The sequence below is a fragment of the Chelmon rostratus genome, chromosome 20 (assembly GCF_017976325.1).
Source record: "Chelmon rostratus isolate fCheRos1 chromosome 20, fCheRos1.pri, whole genome shotgun sequence".
NCBI lineage: Eukaryota > Metazoa > Chordata > Actinopteri > Chaetodontiformes > Chaetodontidae > Chelmon > Chelmon rostratus.
In genome coordinates this window covers 1,562,730-1,575,000 of record NC_055677.1, presented here as the reverse complement: position 1 = coordinate 1,575,000, position 12,271 = coordinate 1,562,730, and the positions used below count along the sequence as shown (strand labels likewise).

The following is a 12,271-nucleotide window of genomic DNA, read 5'->3' as shown; positions in this document are numbered from 1 at the left end:
GACTTGTTTTTCCAGTTTATTAATTAAAATATTTTAAACTTCATCTGCCGCTGGAACCATGTGACCGGGTCAAAAGCTCCAGAACAGGCGACTAAATGGACCTTTTTCCTCCCAGCTTTGGAACTTTGTGCTTTTTGGCTCCACATGGGGAACTGATGAAGATCATGCAATGTGGTGGAAAGCTCCAGAAAAAGACAGAAAGTTGACTTTGAGTGGAGACCGTCTCCTGAACAACTTGTCAGTGAGACTTCATCTTCATCAGCTGAGAGCTCGGGAGCGAGCAGTTAGCAGAGCAGCCCCGATGTTTACGTGAAGCGCTTCCACGCCGAGCGCCGCGGCGGTTTGCACGCTTTGAAAACACGGTTTGTTTGTTTCGATCAAACTGCAGGAAGTCCTGCTGTAGCCGACCAACACAGCGATGAAGGGCGAATGGAGGAACGAGGCAGAAACGCTTCACAGTCATATGTAGGCCAGACCTGTTGTATGGGATGCCAGTAGCTCTGAGTGTGTGTGTGTGTGTGTGTGTGTGTGGGTGTGGTGAGACTGTCTTGCTGATAAGCAGCTTGTGGAGCTAACTACCACTGCAAGGGAGTGTGTGTGTGTGTATATCAGCCATCTCACACACACACACACACACACACACACACACACACACACACACACACACACACACACAGGGCCACCTTCACCCTGTTTGCCGCCTGCAGCAAATAAAGCCGTATTTACTGCGAGTCCAAAGTCCGAGCGGCTCGGCTGTGAAAGAATGTCACAATGGATGGAGGGAGGAGGAGGAGGAGGAGGAGGAGGAGGAGGAAACAGAGGGCATCTTAGAGGGGGGAGGAGCTGAGGAGATGAAAGGCGGGAGGAGGAGGAGGATGCTGCCAGAAGCTCATGTTGGAGCTCATTTATGATTTGAAGTATTTCAGACAGACCTGCTGCAGGCTGTGTTTAAAGGAACACTCTGACATTATGGGAGACACGTTAGATGAGAAGATTGATGAATTGAAGCTAAGCTAGCTAACTTAGCTTAGCACGGGGACATTGAAAGTGCAAGGTGTAGAAATTTGCATCAAACACACTGACACGATACGACACGTGTTTTCATTCTGTAAGGCTCGACTTCACGATGCTTCATTATCACCGATGTCAGTCGCAGGTAAACGTGCACAGGAAACAGAAGCTCCTCATCGCTGCACGGTCGTGTCGTTTGAAGCTGTGTGAGAAACAACAGACCTCCCTCCAAAATATGACTTTATATCCAGAAGAAGAAACATTCAGGAAAAAACTTACTGAGCCGTCAGCCAGCAGTAAACATGCTAGCACATTAGCTTGCTCACAAAGATCACAATCTAGCTCGGCTACTCTGGTCTGTCAGGTGAGCCTCCTGCAGGTGGTGGTGATCTGTTCAGAGTCTCCCCTCAAAATCCAACAAAATCCACCTCCAAGCACGTCTAAAGTTCACTGATCAGCACGTTTGTTCAATCTGAAGCGCCAGGCTAGCTGCTTCCAGTCTTCATGCTAAGCTAAGCTAAGCAGCTAAGGTGCTGGATGCAACGATCAGACCTGAGAGAGTAACAATCGTCTCAGAAACAAAGAAGTCTGCTGAGAGAGAAGGAGGAAGAGGAGAAAGAGAGAAGAAGAAAAGCAGAGGGGAGGAGGGGGCCAAACAGGAAGTGAGGCAGCCTCTCACCAGGAGAGCAGAGGAGGAGATGGAGGAAGTGGAGAAACAATAGCTTCTGTCTCTCTGCTGAAGCTCAGCGTGTCCACACGAAGCCTCGATCATCAAACACACTCAGTTACGTAAGTTCGGGAGACGTTGTTCGTCCACCGCCGCCGAGCTTCCAGGAAACTTTCACCAAGTCAGAAAAAAAAAAAACAGCACGGCCGATATTTGTAGAGGAAAAAGTCAGCCAGCATGAAGAGGGACGAGTCTGATCCTGGTGCAGAACGATGCTGAACACCAGGAGACAAAGCTCAGAGCAGGAAAATTAAATATCTGCATCATTTATGAGGAAACAGTTTCAATAACCGTTTACATCGTAACAGTGTGTCTCTGTGACAGACTCATCAGGTCGAGGCCGGGGAAGCTCACAACTGAAACACAGCAAAGGTTCCACAGAGTCTGGCTCTTCGGCTCACTTTGATCTAAAATCAGTTCCCCGTCTCTAATTTCATCACCGTCAGGCCACAAAATGACAAACTTTGACCGTTTCCACTAACGTTTCATTCTTAGAGCATCATGAGACGCTGAACTCATCCATGAAACTCGTCGCTCAGCACCGGGACACTTCGCAGCCTTCAATACCAGACTTCATTTAGAAAAACCTTGTTTTTAAAGACTAACACTAATAAAGCTTTAGTTTCTTTCTTCATCAAGAAGAAATCATCACCTTCTTCAATAAAATGATGTCAGCAAATTCTAGAAACTGTTAGAGACTGATGTCAACAACAAACAACGCTCTTCTTCATGTGAACACAGAGGATCGTCATATTTACTCACTCTAACTATAGCGTCCCCGCTGCTATATAAAGAGGGAGGTCTGTGAGCCTAAATTTAAACCCAGAGAGACCACAAGGCAGTCCTGGTGGGCTCCCAGCGTGCGTGTGTGAGTGTGTGTGTGTGTGTGTGTGTGTGGGGATACTATTCCTGCAGAAACACACTCGCATGGGAGGAGGCCCAGCAGACGACACGCAGAGTGTGTGTGTGTGTGTGTGTGTGTGTGTCCTACTTTAGCGCTATTCATCCCTCGTCTCATGTTACACTCGTCCTCCTCTGTGTCTCTGAGGACTCGCTGCTCAGCTGAGCTCTCACAACGCGATCAATCGCTCTATCGATTATCAGACTTGAGCTCTGAGTCGATCATCAGCGAGCAGAAACTGATGAAGATCTCCAACTCCAACAGGCGCTGCATCACGTGACGGCGCCGCGTCGGTTAAATCGGACTCACGGTTCAGTTTAATGTCAGAGCGAGTAAAAAGTGTCGTCTGAGTGTGTTTCAAAGTTTTACAGCTGAAACTGTCGCTCAATCGTGACAGAAAGCTGATTCATTATTTTCTGCTTCGTCAAAATCAACAATTTCCTGCTTTTCTCTGTTTGAAATCATCGAACACTTTTCGTTTCTTTTGTTTGGACGCAACAAGAAATTTGAAGTCATCAACTTTCACTGTTTTCTGATATTTAACAGTCCAACTGATCAATAAAGAACATAATCAATGGACCAATGACCCTAATCGCTCTGCAAAGGTTTAGTAAGAATGGTCCGAAAAATGACCCAAAATTCTACGAAAAACAGCTTGTGGACCACTGAGGTCAAAGGTGACAAGCCAAAACCAGGTGGATCCCACCTGGATCCCACAAGAACTTCCAAAACACCACCTGAGCTGCTGCTTCCAGAGCTTTTAGACACTTTTTCTGGCCTTCCTCAGTGGATGGGGGTTGCTAAGTTGTCATGACGATGGTTTAGTTTGCTATGATGTCATTTAAAATCAGCCTGATGACGACAATTACTTGCTTGTAGCCGAGTCTCAGTCAGCTGTTTCCGAGCTGAAGTGTGAACCTTCAGCAGACGACGATGAGGAGGAGGAGCTCGTTCCAGACAGTCGGATCCTGTCGTTCAACCACCACATGTGGAACGCAGCCCGGGCCTCCGACCTGTCTGCTCCACCTGTGACTCACCTACACGCCTTCAGTCAGGCAAACCAAACCGAAACGCTGACTCATCACATTCTGCCGCAGTGTGAAGATTTACAACCGCGTTTCCTGTGAAATAACCATTTCTGACGGGACGTACGAGTAAAACGCCACAACACTGGCAGCTTTCCAGCATAATTTATTCTCCAAACTGCTCCAATATCATTCAAAAACCGGCGTTTGTGCCTCCTCTCTGGCTCTGACCTTCGTCCATCCTCACCTTCATCACTGTTTCCTGCGTCGCAGGAGAAGCTGAAGCCTACGTGTACACTTTCAAACTTTTTCTTCTTCTCTGGTGCTTTAAACTCCTTCTTCTGTCACATTGTGTGGATTTATTTTATTTTGAAAAGCCTCTGAGCCGACCTGTTCGGGTGTCTCTGCGGACGGGGGAAGGCGGCGAGCCATTTGGTCCGGCTGGAGGTGTAACAGTTCACCCTCCACCCATTCCCATCCCCCACCCTTCATCCCCCTCCACACCTCCCTGTCTCCATCCACAGACTTCCCCCCACCACATCAGAGAGCAGCGCTCCCACCCTGATGGCTGCTGTGTGTTTCACGCCACCGACACGTCCGACCGGCTGCAGCGAACCGGCCTGTCCTTCGCCGCTTCCTTCATCTTCATCGATCGGTTACTGTCGACAACCGTCAGTCAGAGAGGAGGAAGAGGAGCAGCGAAGCGCCTCGGCGGGGGCTTAAATCAGCCCTGCTTTAATGCTTGAACACTTTCAGTCTCGCAGGAAACTTTTCTTCGTTACGTGACAAAACATTAACAGATGACAGGTTGTGTTCCTGAAGTCAACCTTCAGCCCAAATAACTTCTTTCACCCCGTCGTCTCCTCCTCCTCCTCCTCCACACCTTTCTGAACCGCATGTTAACTCCTCCTCCTCCTGTCGGGGGATGGAACATAATCTTATCTAAAAAAGGCGGGTCTATAAATAGAGGCTGGGTAGAGAGAGGGAGCGACCAGGAGGGAGGGAGACAGAGGTGGTAACATCGAGCCTCGGTGCAGCCGATGGGGGGGTCGATGCTGCCTGTAAAACCTCGACCACGCACAAACACGCCGACGCGTAGCTGTCAGGTGGTAATCCAAGGTGGCCTCTGATTGGCTCGGACGCTGTGGCCGGCATTGCTCTTTATTTCCTGACTCTCGTCAACTCGAGGAGATCGTCTGCAGGCCGATCGATGGTTAAAACCATTGCAGGTCGACTTTTAGAAAACGAGTTTCGGAAACTGAACGATGAAAAATAAAGATCATACACGAAAGAGAGAAACTTTGTTCTGAATGAAAACAAACAGAATTTATTCAGATTTGTTTGCTTCAACTAAACTTTATTTAAAGCAGCTCAGTGACACTGAGGCTGCCTGACAGGAGAGGAGAAGGTCCTCAGTATGAAGTCGTCTGTTAACTGCTCAACTATCAGGACTCATCATGTGACTCAAACTGCAGGGATCAATAGGAGTGTGTGTGTGTGTGTGTGTGTGTGTAAACGGGGGTTAATGTGGAGACAACAACAGTCTCAGAGGGAGGACCAGAGCTTTTAATTAGCTGCTTTAGTTCAGTCCCTGTGGACAAAACGTCCCACTGAAACTCCCCATTAACTCACTCACTCATTCATACTGCTGCTAACACACACACACACACACGCACGCATGCACACACACACACACACTAATTATCACAGACATTAGTGGCAGTGACATTAATTACACAAATACTAACTCTAATGGTTAATTTAAGTTTTTTGTGGTCTTTTATTCTGAAATGCTGCGTTCTTCTTCTGTTGTTCTGGTTTAACTTCACTGGCTGACAAACATTCTGTTCATTCTAACTTTAATTAAACAAGCTGTAAGAGAGCAACAAGACTAGGACTGAATAATTAGAGATAAACATGAGGGGAAATATTTTGGCCTTTTGTTGAAAATGTGATGTTTGAGGTGATGCAGAGGCTCAAACTGACAGAGGTGATTTCTGTCAGTGATCACTCACCAGAGAGCTACGACAGTTAAACCTGAGTATTCAGAGAAAGTTCAGGTGTTAAAGAGCATTAAAAAATGAGCTGAACCCATCAGACTCTTTGAACGGATTAAAAAGACGATAAAAGAACGACGATGGCGAAACAACGAGGAGATGAAGAGAAGTCTGAGTCGGTTAGTTTCACTCCTCCTCCGGCTTTTATCACCTGCACAGGAGGAAAAACAAGCATCCCTCCCTCCCTTCATGCTACATCATGCCTTTACATGACTGTAACTGCAGGCTGTGTGTGTGTGTGTGTGTGTGTGTGTGTGTGTGTGTGTGTCTGTGTGTGTGTGTGTGTGTGGCTTCAGTTCCCACAAAAAGCACTCACAATGGAGGATGCCCCTTCGCACAAGACACTCTTTGTGTACAAGTATCTGTGTGTGTGTGTGTGTGTGTGTGTGTGTGTGTGTGTGTGGGACACATCATCGGCTACATCATCGGCCGTCAGCATTTTAAAATGTCCACCACAGAAGAAGAAGAAGAGCTTTGACAGAACACAGCTAGCCGCTTTAGCTGTCATTATGTGCTGCAAACTGGATAAAGGGTTAAAGGACACACACACACACACACACACACACACACACACACACACACACACACACACACACACACACACAGCATCCTTTGCTGTTGCCTCGACACAAAGGAAACTCAGAAAAGGCTTTTTAGCACCTTGTCTCACAGAGGAATTCACCAGACATCCACTTTGATGTTCTGATTAATCCTCCCTCCCACACACACACACACACACACACACACACACACACACACACACACACACACACACACACACACACCCAGCACACATCTCCATTTAAACCGCCGCCGCCGCTGCTCCCTGAGACGAGCAGTCGAGGAGTGGAAGAGCGAGTTAAAACTTCCCCCTCAGCGAGCGGCGTCCCTCCTGAGAGCGAGCGAGCTCTGCGCCTGTCGCCGAGGGCCCAGCTCGGCCTCAGTGTTGAATTTCGTAATGGAATGCTAACTGCTCTCCTCCTCCTGCTGCTCCTCCTCTATCGGGAGGAGGAGAGGACCAAAGACAGCGGGAATACATGGCCGACCATCTTCAAAAAGCTCCACTTCATCTGAACGCATGCGGCAGGTTGCAGAAGCTGCAACATTTAGCCACAAACTAAAGAGGAAATGCTGAAAAGTGTAAAAAAAAACGACCAAAGAAGTACAGAGTCAACAGAAGTTACTGCAGTAATACTGCAGGGATGCTACAGTGATACTGCTACAAGATAAAAGTACCACAGAGCTACTACACACGATCTACTGAGCAGTACTACCACGCCGTATGTCCACAGACGCAGATGAAGCAGCTGATGCAGGATAAACAGGATTGAGTCAAACTGAATGATCACTACAGGAAAAACACAGTACAAGTACTACAAACATACTGCAGAGTCACGCAAATACACTTTAGACCCAATAAGGAGTCTCTTAGCAGAAACTTCGTGGTTAAATCTGTTTAAAATTCAACTTGAAGCAACTAAAAACTCACATTTAAGTCCCTGCTGAGCTCTAAAAATACAAGAAAAACATGATAAACCTGCTTTTTGGTGGCACAAACACACAGAATACTCTTCAGAAAACTCCAAACTCACTACAAACACACAGTGAGGGGTCGGCATTACACAGAACGCACACACTGTTCCAGCAGCAGCACCGGACTGACGAGGTTCTCGCGAAGCGCCGCAGAGGTGCTGCAGAGGCGCAGCACGCTGAGCAACACACCCAGTTCTTCTGCAGGGATGATGGTGAAACATCAGAGCGGCTGACAAAGCCTTAAAGCACACACGGCGCTGTCGCAGTGCTTCCATGCAAACACACGCAGGATTACTACAGAAGAAACTTCTACACAAAATAAAGTCGGATGAAGTCACAGAGTCCACGAAAGTGACGGTAAAGTCAGAGCGATTCACGACAAATACACCAAACCTCATGCACAAAAACTAGATTTTAATAAATTCATCATTATTCACTTCCAATCCCTGCAGGAGTTTTATAGGAGCGACAGCAGATACAACTGTCACAATAATGCTCCCAAAACTCACTTTTTTAATATCACAGTCATGAAGCACGAGCAATAATCTACAAACTCACATTTAACTGCCATAAATGCGCTTCAAATCTTTGCATACGGACACAGTAAAAGATATAAAGATACCCTGAAGTTAAACTAAACTCACCGATCAATTAATCAATTAAAAAAATAAAGTGAGCGGGTGGATTTTCAGTGTTAAAGTTCCACAACAGAGAGAGAGAGAGACATAGACATAGAGAGAGAGGGAGAGAGAGAGAGAGAGAGAGAGAGAGAAAATCCCTAGCAACCATTATCTAACCAGTTCAAGCCTGAGACCGAGCGGAGGAAAAAAACTCATCAATTCATCTGCAGCCGCAGCGCATCCATCAATCATTGACCCGATCACTGATAACAAAGTCTCTGTGACACAGTAAAAGCACATTATTACATTTAACGGCGGCGGCAGCGGCAGCATCCTCCGCCGGGCACCGACACGGAACAACCGCGGCGAGGCCAGCGGCCACACGGGCCGCGCAAAAGTTCCCAAAGTCGACGGTTTGAGGTCGGACACGGCTTCAAGTGTCAGAATGAGCCCGAGTTAACGTTTAAAATGGAAGTTAAAGCGGTGGATGATGTCGAAAGAGAGAAAAGAGACTAAGGAGGGGGGTGAGGGGGGAGGAGGAGGTGGATGCAACAGGCGTCACGTCGATGCTGCTGCTGGCTGCGCGTAACCGGAGACGGTGGAAAAGTCTCCGAAACGCGGCGAAAAGTGGCCAAACAGCGCAGAAAAGTGCGACAGGCGGAGCGGAGCGGCGGTACCGGACGCCTCGGTGCCGCCTGACCGCACTTTACAAATGAACCGGGGTCGCTTTCTTACTAAATATGTCTGGGCAAGGTCACGGCAGCAGCGTCGAGCTAGCCGCAGTTAGCTAGAATGCGACCGGAAATGGAACGATCCTCCTTTCAAACTAAAACTTACATTCAATTTAAGCTCAAACTACATTAAACTTGTTCAGAAATGTTGTTTTGGTCTCTGTAGTTTTAATTTGGCAGCTATATTACAGAACACAGGCTACTTGTTTACATATTGTAATTGGAAAATAATCTTTTCATGAAACTGTGGTGCCTTAACAGTAATGTTTGTCAAAGCACTCCGTTCCTGCTAGATTAACCAGGGAATGTATTAATGTTTTACCACTGCCTTTAAGCAAATGCATCATTATCATCGTTAGAAAACATCAATGTGCCGTCATACAACACCACACAAACCTCACATTATCTGTTCTAAGCTGCATCACTGTCGACACATGTTCTGTATTTTCTGAAAGCGTTCACGTTCAGCCAACACGTTCAGAGACAAACCACTTTCAGCACATAAAACATTAAGAGAGCCAAACATTCACGTTTCGCCTCGCTAAACTCCACCGTCATCAACAGGTGGTTTTACTTTGAAAGCAGCGACAGGAAGCGCCCCCGCTAGTTGCCGTTAGCTTATCGGTGGTGTCTGGTAGCTTTACACATGGCCACTAGCAGCGAGGCTCCGACCAAAGTGCACCCGAGATATGGATGCTCGACTCCGGCGGCGAGCAGACTTTGAACCCCCTCTAGCCACCCTCCCCGCGGGGCAAAACCACCACATAACAGCCCCAAACGTGCACAACGGTGATAAAGTTGCACCAAAAGTCAAAAAAAACAAGTTGTTTGTGATAATTAGCTGAGGTAGCGTGAATGAGGAAGAGACCCGGGGTTGAATTCCACCGCTTGGATGCGCATCAAACTAGGAAGCAACACGGAGAGGAGAGAAAAACTATTCTCCTTCCCTCGCCGTCTCCACCGCTCACCTTAAACTTTCACAGCCGCAACAAGTTCAAACTTTCCCCAAAAAGCAAAGAACGCGCGAGGCATCGATGAAGCCGAGCGCGCGGAGGCAGAAAAGCACCAAAATACAACGATGGAGAGGCGAAAAAAGCGGACTTACGCTTCACTTTGTTGGGGTTGGGCTGCTTGCGACGAGACATCGTGGCGAGGATGATGATGGTGGTGGGGGCGAGGATGATGATGATGATGATGATGAACGGCGGTGATGGTGGATGATGAAGGGGATGAAGAAAAAAAAAGAAGGGAGAGAGGCTGCAAACTTGCTCCGGAGAGGAGAGGAATCAAAATGGCGTTTCCGAAGGGATGTGCAAACTTGGACAAACTTTACTCCGGCTTCTCCTCCTCCTCCTCCTCCCCTCCCTCCTCCACCTCCTCCTCCTCTTCTGCTTCTCTTCCTCTCTCCTCTCTCGGAGGAAAAAAACAGCGGAGAAAAGGAGTGTTCGGGAGGAAAATGTTGGTTTTTGTGTCGGCTTTTCTCTGAATTCCTCCCCGGACTCCCGGCGGTGTCCTCTCTCTCTCTCTCTCTCTCAGCGTGTCTCAGTGTCTCTCTCCCTCTAAACCTGATAAGTAAAGCTCATCACGTGTTGTCTCTCCAGTCTCCAAGGGGACGTGGCCACCAAGCATCTCTCTCTTTACGCACACGCGTTACTGGATTACTTCTTCTTCTTTGTGCCGGTAACGAGCCGTTCGCGCGATGGAGGAAGAAATAAAGTCACAGCTCATCATTTTAAAGCAAAAACAAGCAAATCTCCACCGCAGCGGCGCCATTTATCCTCCTGTCATTTATCTTTCTGCACTTTGTGCGACAAATCTCCGCATTAACCCTGAAATGTAATATTTTTGGAAGGTTAAAGTTGATCATGAGGTATATTTAACCTGCACTTCATCCAAGTTATCACCTGAAACATCCGCTTAAAGCTCATTCATCCACAGCTTCACAGAAAGTGACTCGCTTTTCTTTCAGCTGCTTTAATTGAAACAGAAACTCTGAAACGGAGTTTAAGGTGTGAAAAGGTGAGAAGCCATCCGCGCTGCTCGCACCAGCTTCCGCATCTATCGCGAGGTTTGAGGGGAAGAAGCGCGGACAGAGGGAGATATCGCGGGGTTTGGAGTGAAGAAAGGATGGATGGAGGGTGGAGGGGACTGCGCCTGTTTTTAAAGTTAGAATTATTTGCCAGGTAACGAGTCTGTAACTGGTGTCAAAGCTCATCAGAGGCAAAGAAGAACAGAAACATTAAACGTGTGATTCATTTCCTCAAAATAATAAAATCCGTGACACATGTCGGCGCCTTCAGAGAGTTTAGTCCTTAAAAATGCTGCAGTTCCTGTTTATAACTCAGGCTTTACATCTACCTGTAGATCCAAACAGCCTGTAAAATAACGTTTGAGTCCTTTGATTTGGAGCATTTAGGAGAATAAACCTGCAGACATGCAAACAAATCCTTAAAAGTGATCCTTTATGTGTAAAATGTTCATGTACTGACACAAATATAATAGAAAATGTGTAAAAAAAATCACTCTATGAATCATTTCCACCGTAAAAGCAGCATAATTCATCTTAAAATCTGATTTAAACCTTAGAAGTGAAACATAAAGTAATTCCATATAAGCTCAAAGTTTCGTTTGCGTCTTTATTAATCAGATGTTTTTTACGCTCGTAGAGATTTCAAACCACGAGGAACAAATAAAGTTACCTAAAAGCTTAAAGGCCTCTGATTAAACTCTGAGCTGAAACGTTTGATCAGCAGCTTTCTGCCGTTCAGAGGCCTTCAGCAGTGATGAGGATGTGGTGTGTGTGTGTGTGTGTGTGTGTGTGTGTGTGTGTGTGTGTGTGTATAAATAGCAGCAGCAGCAGCAGCAGCAGCAGCTCCGTCCTGCTCGCTGCTCTCAGGTTGGACTTAAACTCCAGCCAGAGAAGCTGCGGACTAAATTTAAACTGCTCCCACTTTCATTGTTAAATTTAGTGCGAGCGGCTCGACTCCTCGCTCGCTGCGCGTCGAGTTCCTCTCCCACATTCCTGCCAGGCCTCCATCTCCAGACACAGACCCCTCCTCCCCTCCTCCTCCCCTCCTCCTCCCATCATCCCCTGCTGGAGAGAGGAGCACACAGGCGTCTCTCCTCCCATCCACCCCTCCTCCCCTGCAGGCGGCTGCAGCAGAGCAGGAAGAGCCTCCGTCTGTCTCGGGCTGGTTCGGCCTGTTGCTGATGAAGGACGGGGAGGGAGGAGGGGCTGATGGGAGGACTGGGTGTTACCAGGACTCTGGTTAGTGGCTCGGCAACTTTTGTTGAGGAGCCTCTTGCAGCCAGCTGTTTGTTAAAAGGTCGCTCCTACATTCAGGGAACAAACTTTTATTTGCTTTCTCTGCAGCAGTGAGATGAGAAGATGAACATCAACGTCACATCTCCAGGCAGACAGGACATGATTAGCTTAGCTTAGCATAAAGACTTGAAGCGGGGGGAAACAACTAGCCTGACTCTGATTTAAGCCCACCTATCAGCACCCCTGAAGATCCCTGACCAACATGTTGTATGTTGAGCTTTGAGCTAAGTGCTAACGCTCACAGTGACATGTTAACATGCTGATGTTTAGCTGTTATGTTTATTGTGTTCACTGTCTTAGTTTGACATGTTAGCATGCTAACACTTGCTAATCAGCATTCA

General features: G+C 47.4%; 1 protein-coding gene across 3 annotated transcripts in view; it reads right to left on the bottom strand.

Annotated features, from left to right (window-relative positions):
- Positions 1–9,823, bottom strand: part of rreb1a (ras responsive element binding protein 1a) — a 63,984-nt gene extending 54,161 nt beyond the window's left edge. For all 3 annotated transcript variants that reach the window (XM_041960943.1, XM_041960942.1, XM_041960944.1), the window contains exon 1: positions 9,711–9,823. The gene's annotated coding sequence lies outside the window, so the exon portion shown is untranslated. The remainder of the gene's footprint in view (positions 1–9,710) is intronic.
- Between the last annotated feature and the right edge of the window lie 2,448 nt (positions 9,824–12,271).